General features: G+C 42.8%; 1 pseudogene; it reads left to right on the forward strand.

Moving 5' to 3' along the window:
* Positions 1 to 22,660: 22,660 nt before the first annotated feature.
* On the forward strand, positions 22,661 to 24,318 carry LOC138910489 (uncharacterized; annotated as a pseudogene).
* Positions 24,319 to 24,726: the final 408 nt, after the last annotated feature.

A 24,726-nucleotide genomic window follows, 5' to 3' on the forward strand; every position in this document is an offset into this window, starting at 1 on the left:
GCAAGCCAACAATAAATACTCAATTTGGTTCTCGTTTTAATATTTTGAAATCATATTTTCCCTTCCATTAAATAGTAGAAGATGGAATTTACAGAGTAAATGATAATATTTTTAAAATTTTCAATATAGAACAACTCATAATCACTCTAAAACTCGGTGTCACAAGTGCATGAGCATCAAATAGGAATGTAAAATAAAATACAGCATCCGTCCGAAATACAAATTTGGACAGGAGAAATATAAATACTCTGAAGGAGACTCTACCGGCTGCGGGTCGTAATGTGGAATGCAGCTCACGTAAGTCCCCGCATGCATACACGCCTCTACTCTCATATGGCCACTAGTCACATATGTACCTACACAAAAATGTGCAGCAAGTGTAGCATGAGTACGTAATCAACATGTACCCAGTAAGTATCTAGCTTAACCCCGGAGAAGTAGTGACGAGGGGTCGACATAGACACTCACTAGTGATCCAATAACATTAGGTACAGTAAAGAGATAAGTAAATATGAGATAGAGTAAATAAATGAGGTAAACAAGTAATAAATCACGTGGTACAAATTTTCCCTCTTTATGAGGAACTCAAGCTCTCCATTAGAAATTCCCTCCTTAACCGGAGCATATATATATATATATATATATATATATATATATATATATATATATATATATATATATAGTGGATCTCATCAGATAGATCGCCATAACTCAAATCGGGAAAACTCACAGATATACTGGCTTTTTGCCAAATACTATGCACAAATCCATGAGGATATGATACAGGAAATGCTGAGACATACGGCCCGATCCAATATAAAAATTTAAACTGTGCACTACCGAGGGTCGAACGGCCCGAATCATAGATACATTTATTAAACTGCCGAGGCGAACGGCCCGCTCCCATGGGAGTGTGGTCCATAAATCCTGCCGAGGCGATTGACCCGATCCCATAAGAGTGAAATACAATATCCTGCCGAGGCGAATGGCTCGATCCCATAAGAGTGAAATACATAATCCTGTCGAGGCGAATGACCCGATCCCATTAGAATAAGAAGCTTTGACAGGTCCTTGACCCCACTCACGAATAAACGTGTGAGTTGTAATTTCTTTAACAAAAACTTTTCAATGAAGTTTATATATATACTTCATAAGCAACCTCCCCAACGCGCTGCAATATCTCAAAAGGACCAATGAACCTTGGGATCAGCTTTCCCTTCTTCCTGAATCTCATGATGCCCTTCATAGGCAATACCCGAAGCAAGACCCGCTCACCAACCATAAATGCCAAATCACGAACTTTTTAGTCCGCATAACTCTTCTGTCTGGACTGGGCTATGCGAAGTCTCTCCTAAATCACCTTTACCTTATCCAGGGCATCCTGGACCAAATCCGTACCCAACATTCGGGCCTCGCCCGGCTCAAATCATTCCATTGGGGACCGGCACCGCCTATTGTACGAAGCCTCATACGGTGCCATCTGAATGCTAGACTGATAACTGTTATTGTAAGCAAACTCTACAAGTGGCAAGTATTGGTCCCATGACCCTCCGAACTCCATTACACAGGCATGGAGCATATCCTCAAGAATCTGAATCGTGCGCTCGGACTGCCCGTCTATCTGAGGGTGAAAGGCTGTGCTCAGCTCCACCCTAGTACCCAACTCCTGCTGTACGGCTCTCTAAAATCGTGATGTGAACTGTGTACCTCTGTCTGAAATGATGGATACTGGAATACCATGAAGGCGGACAATCTCTCTGATATTAATCTTAGCCAACCTCTCAGAAGAATAAGTGGTCAACACTGGAATAAAATGAGCTGACTTGGTCAGCCAATCCATGATCACCCAAATAGCATCGAACCTTCTCAAAGTCCGTGGAAGTCCAACTACAAAGTCCATGGTGATCCGCTCCCACTTCCACTCTGGGATCTCTAACCTCTAAAGTAATCCACCCGGCCTCTAGTGCTCATATTTGACCTACTGATAGTTGAGACACTTGGCCACAAACCCAACTATATCCTTCTTCATCCTCCTCCACTAGTAGTGCTGCCTCAAGTCCTGGTACATCTTCGCGGAACCCGGATGAATGGAGTACCGCGAGCTATGGGCCTCCTCAAGAATCAACTCCCGAAGCCCATCTATATTGGGCACACAGATCTGGCCCTGCATCCTCATCACAACGTCATCACCAATAGTCACATCTCTGGCATCACCTCGCCGAACCCTATCCTGAAGAACTAGAAGATGAGGATCATCATACTGGAGCTCCTTGATACGGTCATAAAGAGAAGACCTAATAACCACACAAGCTAATACCCGGCTAGGCTCTGAAATATCCAATCTCACAAACTGGCTGGCTAAGGCCTGAACATCCAAGGCTAAGGGCCTCTCAGCTGCCGGAAGGTATGCCAAACTCCCCAAACTTTCTGCCCGGCGGCTCAAGGCGTCGACCACTACATTGGCCTTCCCAGGGTGGTACAATATAGTGATATCATAGTGTTTAAGTAGCTCCAACCACCTCCGCTGACGCAAATTAAGGTCCTTCTGCCTGGACAAGTACTGCAAACTCCGGTGATTAGTGTAAATCTCACAGGGAACACCATACAAATAATGACGCCAGATCTTCAGGGCGTGAACAATAGCTGCTAACTCGAGATCATGAACCGGATAATTCTTCTCATGCACCTTCAACTGTCTAGATGCGTAGGCAATCACCCTACCATCCTGCATCAATACCGCTCCAAGGCCAATCCTCGAGGCATCATAATAGACAGTGTAGGACCCCGTACCTGTAGGTAATACTATTACTGGGGCTGTAGTCAAAGTTGTCTTGACCTTCTGAAAGCTCTCTTCACACTCCTCGGTCCACCTGAACAGAGCACCCTTCTGGGTCAGCCTGGTCATAGGTGCTGCAGTGGATGAAAATCCCCACACAAAGCGATGGTAATACCCCGGCAAACCAAGGAAACTGTGTATCTCCGTAGCTGATGACGGTCTGGGCCAACTCTGCACTGCCTCCACCTTCTTAGGATTTACCTTGATCCCATCACAAGACACTATGTGGCACAAGAATGCCACTGAATCAAAGCCAGAATTCACACTTAGAAAATTTTTCATATAATTTCTTCTCCCTTAAAGTCTGAAGCACGGTCCTTAGGTGCTGCTCATGATCTTCCCGAGACCGGGAATATACCAGGATGTCATCAATAAACACAATGATGAAGGAATCAAGATAAGGCCGGAACACACTGTGCATCAAATAAATAAAGGTTGCTGGGGAATTGGTCAGCCCAAATGACATGACAAGAAACTCATAGTGACCATATCTGGTCCTGAAAGCAGTCTTCGGGATATCCGACTCTCGAATCTTCAACTGATGATAACCAGAACACAAGTCAATCTTGGAAAACACTCTGGCACCCTGTAGCTGATCAAATAAATCATCGATGTGAGGCAAAGGATACATGTTCTTCACTGTAAGTTTGTTCAACTGCCGATAATTAATACACATACGCATAGAACCATTCTTCTTCTTCACAAATAAGACCGGAGCACCCCAAGGTGATACACTGGGCCTGATGAAGCCCTTATCAAGAAACTCCTACAACTGCTCCTTCAACTCCTTCAACTCAGGAGGAGATACGGTAGGGAGGAATAGAAATGGGCTGAGTACCCGGCAATAAATCAATGCCGAAATCAATATCTCTGTCGGGCGGCATGCCCGGAAGATCAGCTGGAAACATATCTGGAAAGTCCCTCACTACTGGAACTGACTCGACTGTAGAGGTATCAATACTGACATCTCTCACATAGGCCAAATATGCATCACACCCCTTCTCAACCATTCGCTGGGCCTTTAAAATGAAATGACCCTGCGGGGAGTATACTCTAAGGTACCTCTCCACTCTAATCTCGGCAAGCCTGGCATAGCCAGTGTCACGGTCTTAGCATGACAATCAAGAATAGCAAAATGAGGCAACAATCAGTCCATGCCCAAGATAACATCAAATCTACTATACTGAGTAATAACAAAGCGGCTATGGTTTCAAAACCACTAAGAGCAATGAAACACTACCGATATACCTGGTCTACAATGAGAGAATCTCCCATGGGAGTAGATACATAAACATGGGAACTCAAAGAATCCCGAGATATCCCCAAATGTGGAGCAAAATAAGAAGACACATATGAATACGTAGAGCTTGGGTCAAATAATACTGATGCATCCCTATGATAGACATGGACGATACTTGTGATAACTGAATCTGAAGCAACGGCCTCTGAACGGGCTGGAAGGGCATAGTACCTGGCCTGGACTCCCCCTCTAGGGCGACCTCGACCTCCCCGACCTCCACCTCGAGCTGGCTGAGGAGGTGGGGTGGCAGCTGGTGCTGGAAGAATGGCCGGAGGACCTAGTGGAGCACGTGGAGGCTGATAAGTCAGTGGAGGTGCACCCCTCCTGGATCTGGGGCAATATCTAACCAGGTGACGAGTGTTACCACACTCAAAACAACCTCTCGAAGAGCGCAATGGCTGAGACTGACTCGGGCCTGGCCTGTTGGACTGGCCGGTAATAGCACCTCAAGTAGGAGGCATACTGGATACTGGCTGTGCATAATAGGGTTCCTGAGGTTTAGGAGGAGCTGGGACACCACTGGCTGCTGGAAGAGATGAATGAATAGGGCGACTCACAAAACCCCTACCATAGCGTGCTACTGGTGCACGAGCTCCTAAATAATGACCAGTCTCTTAGACCTCTTAGCCTCTCTCTCCTCTTTGTCCCAGGCGAACATGCCCTCCACTCTCCTAGCAATGCTTACTGCCTGCTGATAAGTGATGTCCATCTCCAACTCCCTGACCATACTGGTCCGAATACTGGGGTGGAGTCCCTCAATGAAGCGATGAACCCTCTCTCTGACTGTAGCAACCAGAGCCAGTGCATGGCAAGCTAACTCACTGAAACAGACTGCATACTCCGATACAGTCATAGCACCCTGACGCAACTGCTCAAACTCTGCACGCCAAGCATCCCTGAGGCTCTGAGGAACATACTTACACAAGAACATCTCTAAAAACTGAGTCCAAGTGAGTGAGGCTGCCTCGTCCGGACTACTCAGCTCATAGGCACGCCACCACTGATATGCTGCTCATCTCAGCTGGAAAGCGGTGAAAGAAACCCCGCTCGTCTCCACAATACCCATAGTGCGTAGAATACGATGACACTCCTCAAGAAAACCCAGAGCATCATCTGAAGCTAGTCCGCTGAAAGTAGGTGGGTGGTACTTCTTGTACCTCTCAAGTCTGAGCTACTCTGCCTCAGAAGCAGCTACCCTGATCTCATGCTGAACCGGAGCCACTGGGGGCATAGGAATATACTCTGGGGCCTGATCAACCTGGATCCTCTGCTTAGGAGTGCGGGCTGCGGGAGTCGGTGCCCCTCCCCCGGCCTGAGATGTAGCGAGAGCTATCAGAAATAGTCCAGCCTGAGCCAGAGTGCTGAACATGCTCAAGAACTGAGCTAAAGTCTCCTAGAGGGCTGGAGTAGCAATAGGGATCTCCGATGCTGGCCCTCCAGCTGGAGCTGCTGGGGGCTCTTCTGACGCAGCTCTCACAGGCGCTCGGGCTGCACCGCGTGGTCATTCTCAACCCCGACCCTAGCCTCTAGCGACTCTGGCAGGGGGCTCGGGTGCCTGATCGTCGGTCCTTCCGGTATGGGTCCTCACCATCTATGAGAACGAATAGAATAGAATCTTAGAATTTTTTGATGTCAATAACTCGCACGACAAGGAAATCAAAGAAATATGATTGTTCTTAACAGTTACATGGCCTCATGAAGATATGTACGGATGTCTCCGCACCGATCCGCGAGACTCTAATAAACTGGCTTGTGACTCATGACTCCTATAAACCTAGTTCTCTGATACCAACTTGTCACGACCCAAATTAACCCTCCGTAAGGTGTCGTGATGGCACCTAGTCTTTACGACTAGGTAAGCCTAATATTACAAAAAATAAATGTAAAGAAAACACAACATCTTAAAGATAAACAGCGTATACAAAATAATTTTCCCAAGACCCGGAATATCACTAAGTCACAAGCTGCTATAATCTATGTAGCTCTATACAAAAGTTTGAAGATAATAAAGAAAGTCTCTAGGTGAGGGAGTAGAAGGGGACTCCGAAGATCTGCGGACGCAAGCAGAAGTACCTTGAAGTCTCCTAGAATTAGCAGCACGCACTAACCCCAAGGCTGATAGCTCATACCTGGATCTGCACACGAAAATATGTGCAGGAAATGGCATGAGTACACCACAATGGTACCCAGGAAGTGCCAAGCCTACCTCGGTCGAATAGTGACGAGGTCAGGTCAAGGCCCTACCGAAGTAAATATAATAAATTAAACAGTAAAAGATATAAGTAAAATTTACGGTAACACAGTTAAAGAAATTCTCAAAAATTTAGCAGTTAAGGGAGCCCTCGATTCAGAACAAGGTAAACACGGTGGGAAATCTCCCATAGTTCCAAATGAATATGCAGTACAGAGGGATCTCCTGGAATACGTCCGTAGTCCCAAAGTAAATATGCAGTGCTGGGGGATCTCCCGGAATACGTCCGTAGTTCCAAAGTAAATATGCAGTGCTAGGGGATCTCCCGGAATAGGTCCGTAGTCCCAAAGTAAATATGCAGTGCTGGGGGATCTCCCGGAATACGTCCGTAGTCCCAATTTAAATATGCAATGCAATATGAAATGGAAGGTTTGACATTGAGTTATACAGTTTATACTGAACACAGACAAGAAAAATAGGGATTTAACTAAGCATGGTGCACAGAATGTCAAATAGGCAGTTAAAACACGTAAGCATGCTTTTCTAGTCTAAACTAAACAATTAAACATATTAGTGCAATTTAATAAGAGAAACAATTTATGATTTAAAAAGTATAAACAAGATTTTTGCAATAACAACCCGTGTACGCACTCGTCACTTCACGTACACGGCGCTCACACACCAAATAATATCGAAATATCCTAAGGAGAAAGTCCCCAACACAAGGTTAGGCAAGTCACTTACCTCAACCGCTCAAATCAACTCGATATCATGTTCTTGCCATGAGTATCCGCCTCCAAATGTCTCGAATCTATTCAAATTAATTGCATAAATGTAAATATAACTACAAGTAACTAATTTAGCTAATTAATTCGAATCTAAAGCGTGAAATTAGGAAAAATGCCCAAAAAGTTTCCCGGGCCCACATCTCGGAATCGGATAAAAATTACAAATTATGAACACCCATTCACTCACGAGTTGACTCGAACAAAAATCATCTAAATCCGACGTCAAATTCCCATTCAAATCTCAGATTTTCAATTGGGGAACCTTTTCCCCCATTTCCAAACTTTTACCCTAAATTCCTTAATTAGTCTAGGAAAACAACAATAGATTGTTGTATTATGATCAAAATAGAGTTAGAATTCGTTACCCAATAGTTCTCCTTCAAAATCCCTCGAGAAATCGTCTCCCACCGAGCTCCAAATCGAATTTTTGTGTTATGAAATTTCAAACCCTCGAAATCCCCTTTTCTGCCCAGCGATTTCCACATCTGCGCTCATGGGGCCGCATCTGCGGTCCCGCACCTGCAGAAAAATCAACACAGGTGCGGAAGTCACTTATTGGGCTGGGTCTGCATCTGCGACCCCTTGGGCCGCATCTGCGGCTCCGCTTCTGCAGATGACCAGCCGCACCTGCGAGCCCAGCATGCCCTGTCCATTTCCACATCTGCGAATCTCCCAAGCGCACCTGCGAGTCCACACCTGCGGACTCCCCTCTGCATGTGCGAAACACCAGAACCAGCAATGCACCAGATTTTTCTAAGTCCAAATTTCTTCCCGTTAAGCATCCGAAACACACCCGAGGCCCCCGGGACCTCAACCAAACATACCAACCAATCCTAAAACACCATACAAACTTAGTCGAGCCTTCAAACCACATCGAACAACACCAAAATCATGAATTAAGCACAGATTCAAGCCTAAGAATTTAAAATTTTCCAAATTCTACAAACGATGCCGAACCACATAAAATCTAGTCAAAATGACCTTAAATTTTACACACAGGTCACAAATGATACTATGAACCTACAACCACTTTCAGAATTCCATTCCGAGCTCGATATCAAAATTTCCACTATCAGCGAAAATCGCCGAAAAACTAACTTTCGCCAATTCAAGCCTAAATCTACTACAGACCTCCAAAACACATTTCGGATGCGCTCCTAACCCCAAAATCACTCAACGGAGCTAACAGAGTCAACGGAATTCCATTTTGGATCCGTCTTCACACAGTTCCGACTACGGTCTAAACTCTAAGGCTTAAACTCATAACTAGGGACTAAGTGTCCCAAAAACTCTCTGAATCCATAACCAAATCACTCTGGCAAGTCCCAAAAGTAGAAACAAATATGGGGTAAGTAGATATTAGGGGATCAAGGCTCTAATTCTCAAAACGACCATCCGGGTCGCTATAATTTCTAGATAAGTGTCAACGAATGCTTCAGACAACGGGTATTCTGGAGACCAGTGGGGTCTCGTTCACTACTTTTTAGTTTTCTGGGGCTGCCTTCAAATGGTGAGAGGTTTATGAGAGGCGCATGCAAGTATGTGCAGTACCACTTACATGGCAGGAGTTCTCCGTTCTCTTTTTGGAGAAGTTTGTGCTGCAGTCTCGCAGAGAGGAGCTGCGCAGACAGTTTGAGCAGTTATGTCAAGATGGTATGTCTGTGATGCAATACGAGATGAGATTTTCTGAGTTGGCTCGTCATGTAGTCTGGTTGGTTACCACTGATAGGGAGAAGATTAGGAGGTTCATTGATGGCCTCACATATCAGCTACAGTTACTTATGACTAGGGAGAGGGTATTTGGTGCTACTTTTGATGAGGTAGTTGACATTGCTCGGCCGATAGAGATGGTTCATAGCTAGGAACGTGGAGAGAGGGAGGCTAAGAGGCCTCATGGTCTAGGTGATTACAGCGGTGTTCCTTCAGGGGGTCATTTTTACCGCGGTAGGGGTCATTCTTACAGACACACTCAGACGGGTCATCCAACTCATCGTGGTGCATCAGCTAGCCACAGTTCTTACAGTGCTCACTCAGGCCAGTCTTCATTCAGTGCACTACCAGCACAGAGTTCTCATCATGCCTCGTCCGCTTAGGCTTCTGCAGGTAATTCCTCGGGTTATCAGGAGCAGCAGTTTGTCAGAGGAGGGGTTGTTTCGAGTGCGGAGAATTTGGTCATTTCAAGAGAGAATGTCTTAAGGTGTTGAGAGGGGCTCCACAGTAGAGTCCTCGACTGACGGCACCAGCACCAACAGTTCCACCACCCACCCAGCCAGCTCAGAGTGGGGGTCAGGCAACTAGGGGTCGTCCAAGAGGGGGAGGCCGCTCAGGTGGCGGTTAGGCCCGATTCTATGCTTTTCCTGCCAGGCCAGATACTATTGCCTCAGATGTAGTGATCACATGTATTGTTTCAGTGTGCCGCAGGGAGGCTTCTATATTATTTGACCTTGGTTCCACTTATTCATATGTATCATCATATTTTGCTTGTTATCTGGATATGCCCTGTGAGTCCTTAGTTTCATCTGTTTATGTATCTACATCGGTGGGCGATATTATTACTGTGGACCATGTGTATCGATCGTGTGTGGTAACTATTGGAAAATTGGAGACCAGAGTTGATCTCTTATTACTCGGTATGGTTGATTTCGATGTAATCCTGGGTATGGATTGGTTGTCTCCATGTCATGCTATTCTGGATTGTCAAGCAAAGATCGTGACGTTGACGATGCCGGGGTTGCCAAAGGTTGAATGGAGAGGTTCTCTAGATTTTGTTCCTAGCAGGGTAATTTCTTACTTGAAGGCCCAACGTATGGTTGGAAAGGGATGTTTGTCGTATATGTCCTTTGTGAGAGATGTTGATGCAGATACTCCTATTATTGATTTAGTGCCGATCGTGCGAGACTTTCCAGATATATTTTCTGCAGACCGTATGCCACCCGACATGGATATTGATTTCGGTATTGACTTGGTGCAGGGCACTCAGCCCATTTCTATTCCTCCGTATCGTATGGCACCAGCTGAGTTAAAAGAATTGAAAGAGCAACTTTAGGAACTCCTTGAAAAGGGGTTTATTAGGCCTAGTGTGTCACCTTGGGGTGCACCGGTTCTGTTTGTGAAGAAGAAAGATGGTACTATGTGGATGTGCATTGATTATAGGCAGTTGAACAAAGTTACCATCAAGAATAAATATATTTTGCCGCGTATTGATGACTTATTTGACCAGCTCCAGGGAGGGAGGGTGTTCTCCAAAATTGATTTGAGATCGGGGTATCACCAGTTGAAAATTTGGGATTCGGATATTCTAAAGACGGAAATCAGAACTCATTATGGCCACTACGAATTTCTTGTGATGTCTTTTGGGCTAACCAATGCCCCAACAACATTTATGCATTTGATGAATAGTGTATTCCAGCCATATCTTGATTTATTTGTCATAGTATTTATTGATGATATTCTAGTATACTCACTCAGCTAGGAGGAGCATGCACAATACTTAGGTATTGTACTATAGAGGCTGAGAGAGGAGAGACTTTATGCCAAATTCTCTAAGTGTGAGTTCTGGCCTGATTCAGTGGCTTTCTTGGGACATATAGTGTCCAGTGAAGGAATTAAGGTAGATCTGAAGAAAATAGAGGCAGTTCAGAATTGGCCCAGGCCATCTTCAGTTACTGAAATTCGGAGTTTTCTAGGCTTGGCCGGTTATTATCGTCGTTTCGTGGAGGGATTCTCGTCTGTTGCATCGCCTATGACTAAATTGACCCAGAAAGGTGCTCCATTCAGGTGGTCGGATGAATGTGATGAGAGCTTTTAGAAGATCAAAACAGCTTTGACTACAACTCCAGTATTAGTGTTGCCTACAGGTTCAGTCTTATACTGTGTATTATGACGCGTCGCGTATTGGTCTCGACGCAGTGCTGATGCAAGACGGTAGGGTGATTGCCTATACGTCCAGGCAGTTAAAGGTGCATTAGAAGAATTATCCAGTCCACGATCTTGAGTTAGCAGCTATTGTTCATGCCTTGAAAATTTGGTGGCATTACTTGTACAGTGTCCAGTGTGAGGTATATACCGATCATCGGAGTGTACAACATCTGTTCAAACAGAAAGATCTTAATTTGCGGCAGCAGAGGTGGTTAGAGTTTCTTAAGGATTATGACATTACCATTCTCTATCATCCCGGAAAGGCCAATGTAGTGGCCGATGCCTTGAGTCATAAGGCGGAGAGTTTGGGCAGCTTAGCATACTTACCGGTAGCAGAGAGGACTTTAGCATTGGATGTTCTGGCCTTGGCCAACCAGTTTGTTAGATTGGATGTTTCCGAGCCGAATCTAGTTTTTGCTTGTGTGATTTCTCGGTTTTCTTTATATGATCGCATCAGAGAGCGCCAGTAGGATGATCCACATCTGCTTGTCCTTAAGGACATGATTCAGCACGGTGATGCCAAGGAAGTCACTATTGGAAATGACGGTGTATTACGGGTGCAGGGCAGGCTATGTGTACCTAATGTAGATGGTTTGTGTGAGCTGATTCACCAAGAAGCTCACAGTTCGCGATACTCTATTCATCCAGGCTCCACGAAGATGTATCAGGATTTGAGGCAGCACTATTGGTAGAGGCAAATGAAGAAAGATATAGTTGGATTTGTAGCTCGGTGTTTAAATTATCAACAGGTAAAGTACGAGCATCAGAGACCGGGCGGATTACTATAGAGACTTGAAATTCTGGAGTGGAAGTGAGAGCGTATTACCATGGACTTCGTAGTTGGGCTCCCACAGACTTTGCAAAAATTTGATGCTGTTTGGGTGATAGTAGATCGGGTGACCAAATCTGCTCATTTTATTCCAGTTGGTACAAATTATTCTTCGGAGTAGTTGGCTGGGATTTATATTCGCGAAATTATTCGCCTACACGGTGTACCAGTGTCCATCATATCAAATCGGGGCACGCAGTTTACATCACATTTTTGGAAAGCAGTGCAGCAAGAATTGGGCAAACAGGTTCAGTTGAGTACAACATTTTACCCTCAGACGGACGGACAGTCCGAGCGTACTATTCAGATATTGGAGGATATGTTACGTGCTTGTGTCATTAATTTTGGGGGTTCTTGGGATCAATTTATGCCACTCGCGGAATTTACTTACAATAACAACTACCAGTCGAGTATTCAGATGGCTCCGTATAAGGCTTTGTATGGGAGACAGTGCCGGTCTCCGATGGGTTGGTTTGAGCCAGGTGAGGCTAGACTATTGGGTACTGACTTGGTTCAGGATGCTTTATAGAAGGTCAAAGGAACGGCTTCGCACGGCACAGTCTAGACAGAAGAGTTATGCCGACAGAAAGGTTCGTAATGTTGTTTACATGGTTGGGGAGAAGGTTTTGCTCAAGATTTTACCCATGAAGTGTGTGTTGAGGTTCGGGAAGAAGGGCAAGTTGATCCCTCGGTATATTGGGCCTTTTGAGATACTTAAGAAAATTGGAGAGGTGGCTTATGAACTTGCTTTGCCACCTAGTATATCAGGTGTTCATCTAGTGTTCCATGTATCCATGCTCCGAAAGTATGTCGGGGATCCGTCTCATATTCTGGATTTCAGTACAGTATAGCTGGACGGTAATCTGACTTATGATGTGGAGCCAGTGGTTATTTTAGACCGGGAGGTTCGAAAGCTGAGGTCAAAGGACATAGCATCAGTGAAGGTACAATGGAGAGGCCAGCCAGTCGGAGAAGCTACTTGGGAGATTGAGCAGGAGATGCAGAGAAAATATCCACACCCATTTGAGACTCCAGGTATGATTGTAAACCCGTTCGAGGACGAACGTTTGTTTAAGAGGGGAAGAATGTAACGACCCGGCCGGTCATTTTGAGTATTATAATCTCGTTCATGGATTGTAGGCTTCCAACTCCCAAGTGACAATGCTATTAGGATTTACTTGCACCCCTTAGTTCTTTTTTCTTTTTCTGACCCCGTATTTCTTACTGGAGTACATTGTTTTGGTTTGCAAGAGTATTTCATATTTGGGGATATGCATAATATAATATTTTCTTGCCTCATTTCATTCCAAGTGTGTGCATATTTTATCTTTATTTATAACATTCATTTGTTCTACTAAATCCAACATATGACCAAAGTACTTTCTTATTTTTGTCATTGCTTGAATTTAATTCGTGTGACATATGCTCCAAAGTTATAAGAATCTATTCAAGTAGCCCATTAAATATTTGACTATTAGATAGTACCTTTTAATAATCCTAATATTGAACACTGTAATTATTGCTCATGATAAACATGTGATACCGATACCGGCACTATATGACAACTTTACTCATTTCATCAGAAATCTTACTGAAGATTTTTCTTTAGTCTTTTGTGAATAAAATTTTGCTTTTTCCCAATCATCACCTTTAAGGTTACTTTTACCTGCTTTGATGCTCCCCCTACTTAAGCGTAAAAACCTAATTCTTAAGCTCGAACCTAACACTCAAAGACTTTATTAAATTCTTACCTCGTAGGTAAACTTACATCTAATTATATACTTGCTCACATGCTACCACGAGTTCTTTATTCCTCAACTAGAAATCTCATTTCACCATTTTTTTCCATCAACCCCAACCTTATTTCGTCATTACACTTGTATTGCTTATTATTTTGAAAATAGGATAGAATGGTTATTCTCATTAAAGATTTTCTTGTTCTTTTTCATACTAGTATCATGACACTCCTAACCGCAATTCATGTTGTTAAGTATCATCATTTTCTGCCCTTACAACAATAATACGGTTAGCATATCACCTTTCAAGTTCGTTTTATCTTCAGAATCCCTTTTGTGACTATACCCTTCAATCCATGCTGAAATACCTTTCTAGCAAGTACGACTACCTTACACCTCACAGCCCATGCTTATGTATTTTAACAAGTACGACTCCCTCATAATAAACCCATATAACATTCATACAATTTTCTATAACACACACCATTTTCAGAATGCTATATGTAAGAAGCGTATAATCCATCTTCATGTCATCATCCTGACAATTATTTTTTCTAACTATAGCCAATATCTCATTTTTACATCATCATGCTTCGTGCAATTAATATAAGTACTTGTATATTTTTCATTATTCATGAAATCTAGTTTTTGGGTACCCGATCATCGTAAGCTAATTTCTTTTGTACCTCTATAATATCTTCAACCCCATCCACGTGCATAATATGTTAGGGATTCCTAATGCATCACTCCATAACATTTGGACACTTGTAACTCTCAGCTCCCACACGTACCTTTACCATTTTCAAGCTCTTGGGCCTTAAGTGATCAAGCTGTTCTGAGAAAGATAAAAACTAAACTCTTATAGTTTGGAGCCCAGCTCCAACAACATATATAGTATTGACAACTTGTCATAAATTGTTACTTTGCCTCATATATTATTTCAAACATTCATTTCTCATAATTCATAAGGGTCCATAAAATCCTAATTTAATCGCTCCATTTGACACATGCATAAGTATTTTGGAGCTTACATTTGAAAATTCTCAATTCCCACAAGTTCAAAAGGATAAATTCCAACTAGTCAAACTCAATGTTGTCATTTCACATCATTTTACCTTCTCTAGTAACCTATATTGCTTCTTGTACCTTTTCAAGTTACACCTTTGTGTATATCATGCCTAAATATTTTTATTTTTTTATTTTTTACTTACCCATTTAAGTCCACCTATCTCATCCACGCATACTTTGGTATGCATCATTGTATGTTAACATTTGCTAGTATCTCGTTCGTTAAGTGGGAGACATTCAAGGTTCACCTACCCTTCTCATACTTATGATATGCTTCGAATACCCTAAATTTGTACCCATATGTGATACTTTATTTCTTACAATTTACTTCCTTACATGCGACATTTTCATAATGACAACCTCGTCATGTCGAGAGTCTCCCAATCCATAGTGAGAGTGAGGATCATATCTTGTATCTTGACTTGTTTACCTTTTAAAAGTCTTGAGGGTTTCCTTACATCCCTTTTTTTGAGATATTTTTGGTCATTATTGACATTATTCCAATTAAATGTTCATTCTTATAAGTCACAATGTGATTGCTACAAACTTGGTTGATTCACATTATCTTACCAATTCGATTTTTTTTATCATTCCTCAACATCTCTTCTCGATAATTTGAGATGCAACCTTCCCATTTATCTTGGAACTATATGTGTTTTATTCTTTATACCTTTTTCGTATTCATTAGTGGTGACTGTCACAGTGACCGATCGTTTTAAATATCTTGACTAAAAATCTAAATTCTAGATTAGGGCCTTACCCTTTTGAGGTTCCCTCTTTCTCATCCTCCAGTATAATCTTTTTGTATGTTGTGGCTCTACTATGATAGTACTAGCTGACATCATAATTTCAATTTCTTTTCCATGAGCCATAAGTATTCATTTGAAAATTCTTATTCACCACATCTGTACATCTTGACATAATCAATTTCACTATGTTTTTGACCTTAAACTATCCTTCTATTTATGGACAATCCGACAAATATCCCAAGCAACACGTGTAATATCTTGAACCTTGAGCTTTGTGCTCGCCACTTCTATATATACCATGTCAGATAATCAATACACCTGAGAACCGTGTCTCTCACTTCAAGCACAAAGCACGATCTAGAGTAAGAAGAAAGTGAAGCTCCCTAAATGTCCTTGTAACCTCCCCGATATAAGTGTGGCCGGCAACACAGTGATAAGAGGGACTCTACTTGACATGGCTCCATAGACATTCTAGGACTCGACTTAGAATCTAGTGCTCTGATACCAAATTTGTCACTACCCAAAATCATGTGACCGGCACCCGGCATATTACCCGAACCGAGCGAACCAAACCATATGATGTACCCAAATCATATGCATGAAAATTAATTTAACTGCGGGTGCTTCTTGAAAATCATATACATTTTCAAGTTAAATGATAAAATATTTTTCAATTCGAAATCACACATGACGCCTTTCATGATTATAACAATGAGACTAAGTAAAATAAATATATTTTCATGTATGTCGTATACAATCCATTACTATAATTTTTTACAACTATCTATGGAGCCTCTATACCAAAGAATAGAATTAAACACTTGAGCTAATACCCGACTAGCATAAATTTAAAAAACACATGATAGCTACTACGAATTAGGAGTGGTGCTCACCATATACCTTAAGAAGAGAGTTATCCTAGCTCTGACCGCATGTCACGAACTGGGGTTTGTGAAATCAATTTTTCAACAATAACAACTTGAAACAAATATTATAACTATTCTCACCGAGTAATAAGAAATGAGTTTGAAGCATTAGGATTACCTTCTTAAAGCTTTTCCTCAAAAATCTAATGTTTGAAAAATTTGGTGTTCTTGAACAACTTGAAAGATTTTTAGGGATTTCAAAGGTTGAAAGATGTTAATACTAGTGTTAATAGGATGCTATTAACTTAAAGTATCCATAAAAACTCACCTTGTATTCTTAAATTGTTCCAAAGGTCGAATCCCCCATGAAAGTACCAAATCCTAGCTCCAAAATACTCTCTCACCCGACGGTCCCGACCTTGTACTTATAGGCCCAAATTTCTGAGTTTCGGATGCGGCCCCGGATGCTTCGCATCCCCAGTTCATTCCTCTTCGAAGCCCGAACGCGGACCCAGACGCTATGGTAGTACTTCACTGCCAGCCTTTGGTAATTTGATCATAACTTCTTGTAGAAATATCCAAATGACGAACGGTTTGAAGCGTTAGAAACTAGACTCGAAGATCTTTCATTTGATAGGCTGTTCACCACATAACTATATATATATATATATATATATATATATATATATATATATATATATATATATATATATATATATATATGCTCGTCCAAATTAGGTCTTGTGCGTACTCATTTGGAATTTCTAGTCTATCATGTAATTTCCTACTTGACTTGGACTTAAGGCTTTACTTAGATCCCACATCACTTATAATATATCTCGTTCACTTATTATCATATTTAATATATATTTATCCTATTAATAGTCCTCGTTTGCACACAAATAATGTAATTAGCACACATCAACTTTTTTAATAGCGCTTAGGCACTTCGAAATTTTCTGGAGTGCTACAGTGAGTTTCTTCGGTACTATTATATAAGCTTTCTATGTAAGTTGATTAAAATCATTTTTGTTTTAGTATTTCGGAATCCTTAGGTTCAGCTTCTATTGATGTCTATGTGCAACTATTCTTGTGGTATCTTCACTAGTGTGTGCCAAAGGCTGTTAATTTATACAACTTAATATTTTGAAAATATTTTGAGTACCTCCGTCTCCAAAAAAGAATGTAGTGGAAATGTGACCGAGATATCAATAAATCAAACATTTATGTTCTTTATTTGATTTTTTACATAATTACTTTGATATTAGTAACACAAATAGAGACTTACTATATAAATTATTGATGAGGTGAGTAGAAATCAAGTAAGCAAAGTAATAGAAAACAAAAATATTATATGAAACACCGAATAATAATATAAAAATAAAATTCAGACGGGTTTGGATAAATTTGGTGGAAAAGAAAAAAGGGAGAAATATAAAAGAAAAACACAATAATAAATTAAAAAGTACTATTCCGCCGAGAGCGGTGAAATTAGGACCACTGAACTAATTATCATTGAGAATCGGACATTTTAAATTTATTGGAGTAGAATATGCATTTACATCCCAATGCATTTCAAGTTACTGTATTGAAGATCTACACTAGCTGCCTAGCAACATGAACGGGTATAGATGAGCGTCTAGCTCCACAATCACGCCAATGAAGGTGGTTTTTACGGTGAATGCTTTGTTTCTTGGCACACACGTTGTTGTCTTAAGTGGTCAAACGAGTCAATAATTTTCGCAGGTCAATATAATTAAGAAAGCAATATTGGAAAGTAATTACTCCTTAAATTATCATAGATTGATGTAATTGTTATGTGTGATGACCCAAAAGGTCATCTTATGTTTTAGAACTCGAATCGACACTCTTAAACCTTAAAAATTTTATTTTTACCCTCCTCGATTTGCGTGCGTAGTCCGGGCAGGTTGTTGGAAAACTTTTATGTTGAAAACTAATGAAAATAAGAATTTTTTCCTTCAAAGTTAATTTTAGTTGACTTCGATCAACATTTTTGGTTAACGGGCCCGGATCCGTGCTTTGACGGTCCCGGTGGGTCCGTATCGAATTATGGAACCTGGGCGTATGTCCGAAATCGAATTTGGAGGTCCCTAGCTTGAGTTATGAATTTTGATTAAAATTAAAGTTTGAAAATATTTGTTTTTAAGAATTGATTGATATTTGGCATTGTTAGTATCGGGTCCGTATTTTGGTTTCGGAGCCCGGTACAGGTTCATTACGATATTTAAGACATGTCTGTGAAATTTGGTGAGAAACGGAGGATTTGACGTGATTCGGACATCGAGTTGAGAAGTTATAAATTTTAAAGTGTTCTTGAGAATTTCATTTGAATTGGTGCTAAATTTAGAGTTTTAGGTGTTATTTTGGCGATTTGATCGAGCGAGCAAATTCGTATGATATTTTTAGACTTGTGTGCATGTTAGGTTTGGAGCCGCGAGGGCTCGAGTGAGTTTCGGATAGGCCACGGGATGTTTTGGACTTTGGAAATCTGGTTTTTCTGCAGAATCTGTGTTCTGGCATGTCCTTCTTCGCGTTCGCGAAAGTACCCTCGCGAACGCGAAGAGTAATCCGGTGAGGCTGAGAATCCTTCATCGCGAACGCGAAGGCTTGGTCGCGAACGCGAAGTGATGGGGGACTTACCCTTCGCGAATGCGACCTGCTCATCGCGAACGCGAAGCACTTGGGGACCTGAGGGAGGGTTGGTCGTTCTTTCATTGCGAACGCCAAGGCCAAGGGAGCTTAACCATTGCGAATGCGAGCAACGTCTCGCGAACGTGAAGGCTTGGCAGCCAGTACCCTTCGCGAACGCGACTGTGGCCTCGCAAACGCGATGCACACTGTTGCCCAGTGCATAAAACAGAATCAAACACGGGTTTAAGCCATTTCTTCAATATTTTTCAAGAACCAAACGGGTAGAGGCGATTTTCAAGAGTCATTTTCTTCCCCAAAGTGTTGGTAAGTGATTCTAAACCATTTTCTTTCAATTACCCATTACATTCCTTGAATTATCAACCAAAAATCTAGAGTTTTTATGGTAGAATTAGGGGTTAGGGTAGAAAATAGGGATTTCGGAAATTTGGGGATTTAGACCTCAATTTGAGGTCGGATTCCAAAACTAATTACATATTCGGGCTCGGGGGTGAATGGGTAAAAGGATTTTGGTCCGAACCTCGGATTTTGACCAAGCGGGATCGGGGTCGATTTTTCTATTTTTTGGAAGAAAATTTGGGAAATTTAATTTATGCAATATAATTCATTCCTTTAGCAATATTTGATATTATTGAGTCATTTTTGAATAGATACGAGTGGTTTGAAGGTGAATTCCAAAGGAAAGGCTGTGATTGAGGATTAAGTGGCCTTCGGAGCGAGGTAAGTATTGTATCTAACCCTGACTTGAGGGAATTAGGAACCTTAGATTAATTGCTAAGTGAAATTCTTGTGAGCGGCGTATATGTGAGGTGACGAGTACCTATGCGCCGCCAATTTACCTGTTTTTTCGTGTTTCTATGTTTTTCTGACATTGTCTCATTCCTATGCCAAATTGCTACGTGTTATACTGGTGTTATCCAAATTATCGTTCTTATTATGTTTACGGATTTTCTGGTGATAATTGAGTTTTTATTTCAAGTTGCGATTGATATTATGGAACCAAATGTTGAGGTACGGTTTGTACTTGTTATTCTATCTCCCTGTTATTATTTATGCATTGCATTATAGTAAGGGAGAGTGTTAATGCACGAAGGGTGATGCCGTGCCATATTGTGAGTGTTAATGCATGAAGGGTGATGCCGTGCCATATTGTGAGTATTAATGCACGAAGGGTGATGCCGTGCCATATTGTGAGTGTTAATGCACGAAGGGTGATGTCGTGCCATATTGTGAGTATTAATGCACGAAGGGTGATGACGTGCCATATTGTGAGTGTTAATGCATGAAGGGTGATGCCGTGCCATATTGTGAGTGTTAATGCACGAAGGGTGATGTCGTGCCATGATATGAGAGTAAAAGTACGAAGGGTGATGCCGTGCCGTTTCTATTAATTTTATGGTGAGATTGAGAGTAAAAGCACGAAGGGTGATGCCGTGCATTTTTCCTTACTGTATTCACTATTCCTGTTGATTCATGGTATATTGACTGCTCCAGTGATTATTCTGTTGTAGTTCTTTATCTGGTATTCCCCTCAGTATGTTTTCCCCTACCGACATTTCCTGTTTAGTTCTTAATTCCTGTTATTTGCGTATACATTGTTAAATTGTACAGGTTGATTATAGGTGCCTTGCCTTAGCCTCGTCACTACTTCATCGGAGTTAGGCTCGACACTTACCAGTATATGGGATCGGTTGTACTGATGCTGCACTCTGCACTTTCTGTGCAGATTTTGATACCGGCTCTGGTTGATCGAGATTTTGCTATTGGTCCGCTGTTCGGAGACTCAAGGTAGATATGTCAGTGTCCACAGACCTTGAAGTCCCCGTCTATCATTTCTGTTCTACTGTTTCTTTTATTCAGACAGTTGTATTTCTTTCAGACTATTACTTGTAGTAAATTCTAGAATGCTCGTGAATTGTGACTCCAGATCCGGGTGATAGTAATTAATACAGTTTTTATGATATTCCGCACTTATTATATTTTATTTTAGTTAATTATTGTTACTTAATGAATGAAAATAAGGAATTGGTTTAATGATTCTCTAACGTTGGCTTGCTTGGCAAGTGAAATGTTAGGCGCCATCACGGTCTGGTCGGTGGGAAATTTCGGGTCGTGACAGTTAGTATCATAGCACTAGGTTGCCTAGGTCTCACGATTCACGAGCATGCTTAATAGAGTTTGGAGGATCGTTTCAGAGACGTCTGTGCTTATTTTCCAGAGGCTATGAAGTTTTGGAACAAGTTTCACTTCTATTCTTCCTTGTTGTACGATTTTTTGCTTTCACAATACTGATTTAACTCTTCTACTCTTATTCTCTCGTAGATGGCGAGAACGCGTACCGCTTCCTCAGCTGAGCAGTAGCCAGAGCCTCCAGTGATAGCTCCTACGCGGGGTAGAGGTCGAGGCCGAGGTCGTGCCAGAGGCCGAGGCAGGGGCAGGGCTCAGCCTAGGGCCCGAGCAGCAGCCCCAGCAGTGGAGCCTCAGATAGAGATTGGCAAGGAGGTTCCAGCCCAGACTGTTCCTATCGGACCAGCTCAGGTTTCGGAGGGGTTTATTGCTACCCCCAGTACTTCAGGACGCTTTGGTCCGTTTGGTAGGCCTTATGGAGAGTGTGGCCCAGACTGGCGCATTTCCCATGGAACCAACAGTCTCTCAGGCTGGAGGAGAAGCCCACACTCCTACCACTCCCGCTCCGGAGCAGATGGCTCCCCAGTATAAGGCTCCAGCAGCTCAGCCAGTCGGATTAGTTCAGCCGGTTATTGCGGCACAGGTCAGAGATAGGCCACCTATGTCTTCTGAGGCTTTATGGAGATTGGACAGGTTTACCAAGCTCTTTCCTGTTCACTTCAGTGGTGCCCCTTCAGAGGATCCCCAGGAGTATCTTGACAGCTGTCACGAGGTTCTACGAAACATGGGTATAGTGGAGATCAATAGGGTCGATTTTGCTGCATTTCAAATGACTGGTTCCGCCAAGAAATGGTGGAGAGATTACTTGTTGACCAGACCAGCTGGGTCACCTGCTCTTACTTGGGACCAGTTCTCTCAGCTCTTCATAGAGAAGTTTCTGCCTATCACATTGAGGGAGGAGCGTCACCGTCAATTTGAGCATCTCCAGCAGGGCGGTATGATGGTTACTCAGTATGACACCCGTTTTTTGGATTTGGCCCGTCATGCCATTCTTCTACTTCCCACCGAGAGAGAGAGAGAGGGTGATGAGGTTTATTGATGGACTTGCTCAGTCTATCAGATTGCAAATGGCTAAGGAGATTGGGAGTGAGATTTCTTTTCAGGCGGCTGCTAATGTCGCCAGACGAGTCGAGATGGTTCTTACTCAGGGAGGTCAGGGGTCTGACAAGAGGCCTCGTCATTCCGGTGAGTTCAGCGGTGCCTCATCTAGAGGCAGGAGTACTTTTGGTAGAGGCCATCCTCCAGGCCATTTCATTCAGCGCTCCGGGCATCCCACGGTGCCTCAGGTGGTCGTGGCCCTCAGATGCATTATTCCGACCAGCTAGCCTATAGTGCACCACCAGCTCCTATTTGTGCACCTCCACTCCCGAGTTATCAGGGTGGTTATTCAGGTCGACATGGTTAGTTTCAGGGTCAACAGTCATAGCAGCCGAGGTTATGTTATACTTGTGGTGATCCGAGGCACATTGCCAGATATTGCCCTCGGGCAACGGGCAGCACACAACATCAGAGTTCTCGTGCCATGGTTCCGGCACCAGTTGCTGCACCACCTGCTCAGCCAGCCAGAGGCAGGGGTCAAGCAGTCAGAGGTAGGGGCCATACAGTTAGAGGTGGAGGTCAGGCCGTTAGAGGTGAAGACCAGCCAGCTAGAGGCCATCCCAGGGATGTAGTTCAGGGTGGTGGGGCCCAACCCCAGTGTTATGCTTTCCCAGCCAGACCTGAGGCTGATTCATCTGACGCTGTTATCACAGGTATTGTTTCAGTTTGCAGTAGAGATGCTTCGGTTCTATTTGATCCGGGATCTACTTACTCCTATGTGTCATCCTATTTTGCTTCCTATTTGGTTGTGCCCCGTGATTCCTTGAGTGCTCCTGTATATGTGTCCACGCTAGTGGGAGATGCTATTATTGTATATAGTGTTTATCATTCAACTGTGGTCACCATTGGGAGTCTTGAGACTCGTGTAGATCTTCTACTTCTCGACATGGTTGATTTTGATGTCATACTAGGTATGGATTGGCTGTTACCTTATCATGCTATATTAGATTGTCACGCTAAGACGGTGACCTTAGCCTTGTAGGGGTTGCCTCGATTCGAGTGGAGAGGGAATCTCGGCCATTCTACCAGCGGGGTTATCTCTTACGTAAAGGCTCGACATATGGTCGAGAAGGGGTGTCTAGCTTATTTGGCTTATGTCCGCGATTCTAGTGCGGAGGTTCCTTCCATAGATTCGGTTCCGGTTGTTCGTGAGTTTCCAGAGGTGTTCCCTACAGACCTGCCGGGGATGCCACCCGACAGGGATATTGATTTCTGCATTGATTTGGCTCCGGGCACTCAGCCTATTTCCATTCCGCCATATCGCATGGCCCCGCCAGAGTTGAAAGAATTGAAGGAGTAGTTGCAAGATTTGCTTGATAAAGGCTTCATTAGACCTAGTGTCTCGCCCTGGGGTGCACCTGTGTTGTTTGTGAAGAAGAAAGATGGATCGATGAGGATGTGTATAGATTATCGGCAGTTGAACAAAGTCACCATCAAGAATAAATATCCATTGCCGAGGATTGATGGTTTATTTGATCAGCTTCAAGGTGCCAATGTGTTTTCAAAGATTGATTTGAGATCTGGCTACCATCAGTTGAGGATTAGGGCATCCGATGTTCCTAAGACAGCTTTTCGAACTCGGTATGGGCATTATGAGTTTTTAGTGATGTCATTTGGGCTGACAAATGCCCCAGCAGCCTTTATGGATTTGATGAACCGGGTGTTCAAACCCTACTTGGATTCCTTTGTGGTTGTGTTTATTGATGATATCTTGATCTAATCCCACAGTGAGAGGAGCATGAGCAGCATCTTCGGATCATTCTTCAGACTCTGAAAGATAGCCAATTATATGCTAAGTTCTCAAAATGCAAGTTTTGGTTGAGATCAGTTGGTTTCTTGGGTCACGTTGTGTCAGTAGAGGGTATTCAGGTGGATCCTAAGAAGATTGAGGCAGTCCAAAACTAGCCTAGACCCACATCAGCTATAGAGATCCATAGTTTCCTAGGTTTGGCAGGCTATTATCGTCGATTTGTGGAGGGGTTTTCATCTATAGTAGCCCCGTTGACCAGATTGACCCAGAAGGGTGCCCCGTTCAGGTGGTCAGACGAGTGTGTAGCGAGCTTTCAGAAGCTCAAGACAGCTTTGACTATGACACCGGTATTGGTGTTACCCACATGTTCAGGATCTTATACAGTATATTATGACGCATCTCGTATTGGTCTGGGTGCGGTATTGATGCAGGGTGGAAAAGTTATTGCATATGCGTCACGGTAGCTGAAGGTTCACGAGAAGAATTACCATGTTCATGATCTAGAGCTGGCAGCCATTGTTCACGCACTGAAGATTTGGAGGCACTATCTTTACGACGTGCCATGTGAGGTATTCACTGATTATCGGAGCTTGCAGTATTTGTTCAAGCAGAAGGAACTCAATTTGAGGCAGAAGAGGTGGCTGGAGCTATTGAAAGACTATGATATCACTATATTGTATCATCCCGGGAAGGCCAATGTGGTGGACGATGCTTTAAGTAGAAAGTCAGTCAATATGGGT

This window comes from Nicotiana tomentosiformis, chromosome 4 (assembly GCF_000390325.3).
Source record: "Nicotiana tomentosiformis chromosome 4, ASM39032v3, whole genome shotgun sequence".
In the NCBI taxonomy this organism is placed as follows: Eukaryota; Viridiplantae; Streptophyta; class Magnoliopsida; order Solanales; family Solanaceae; genus Nicotiana; species Nicotiana tomentosiformis.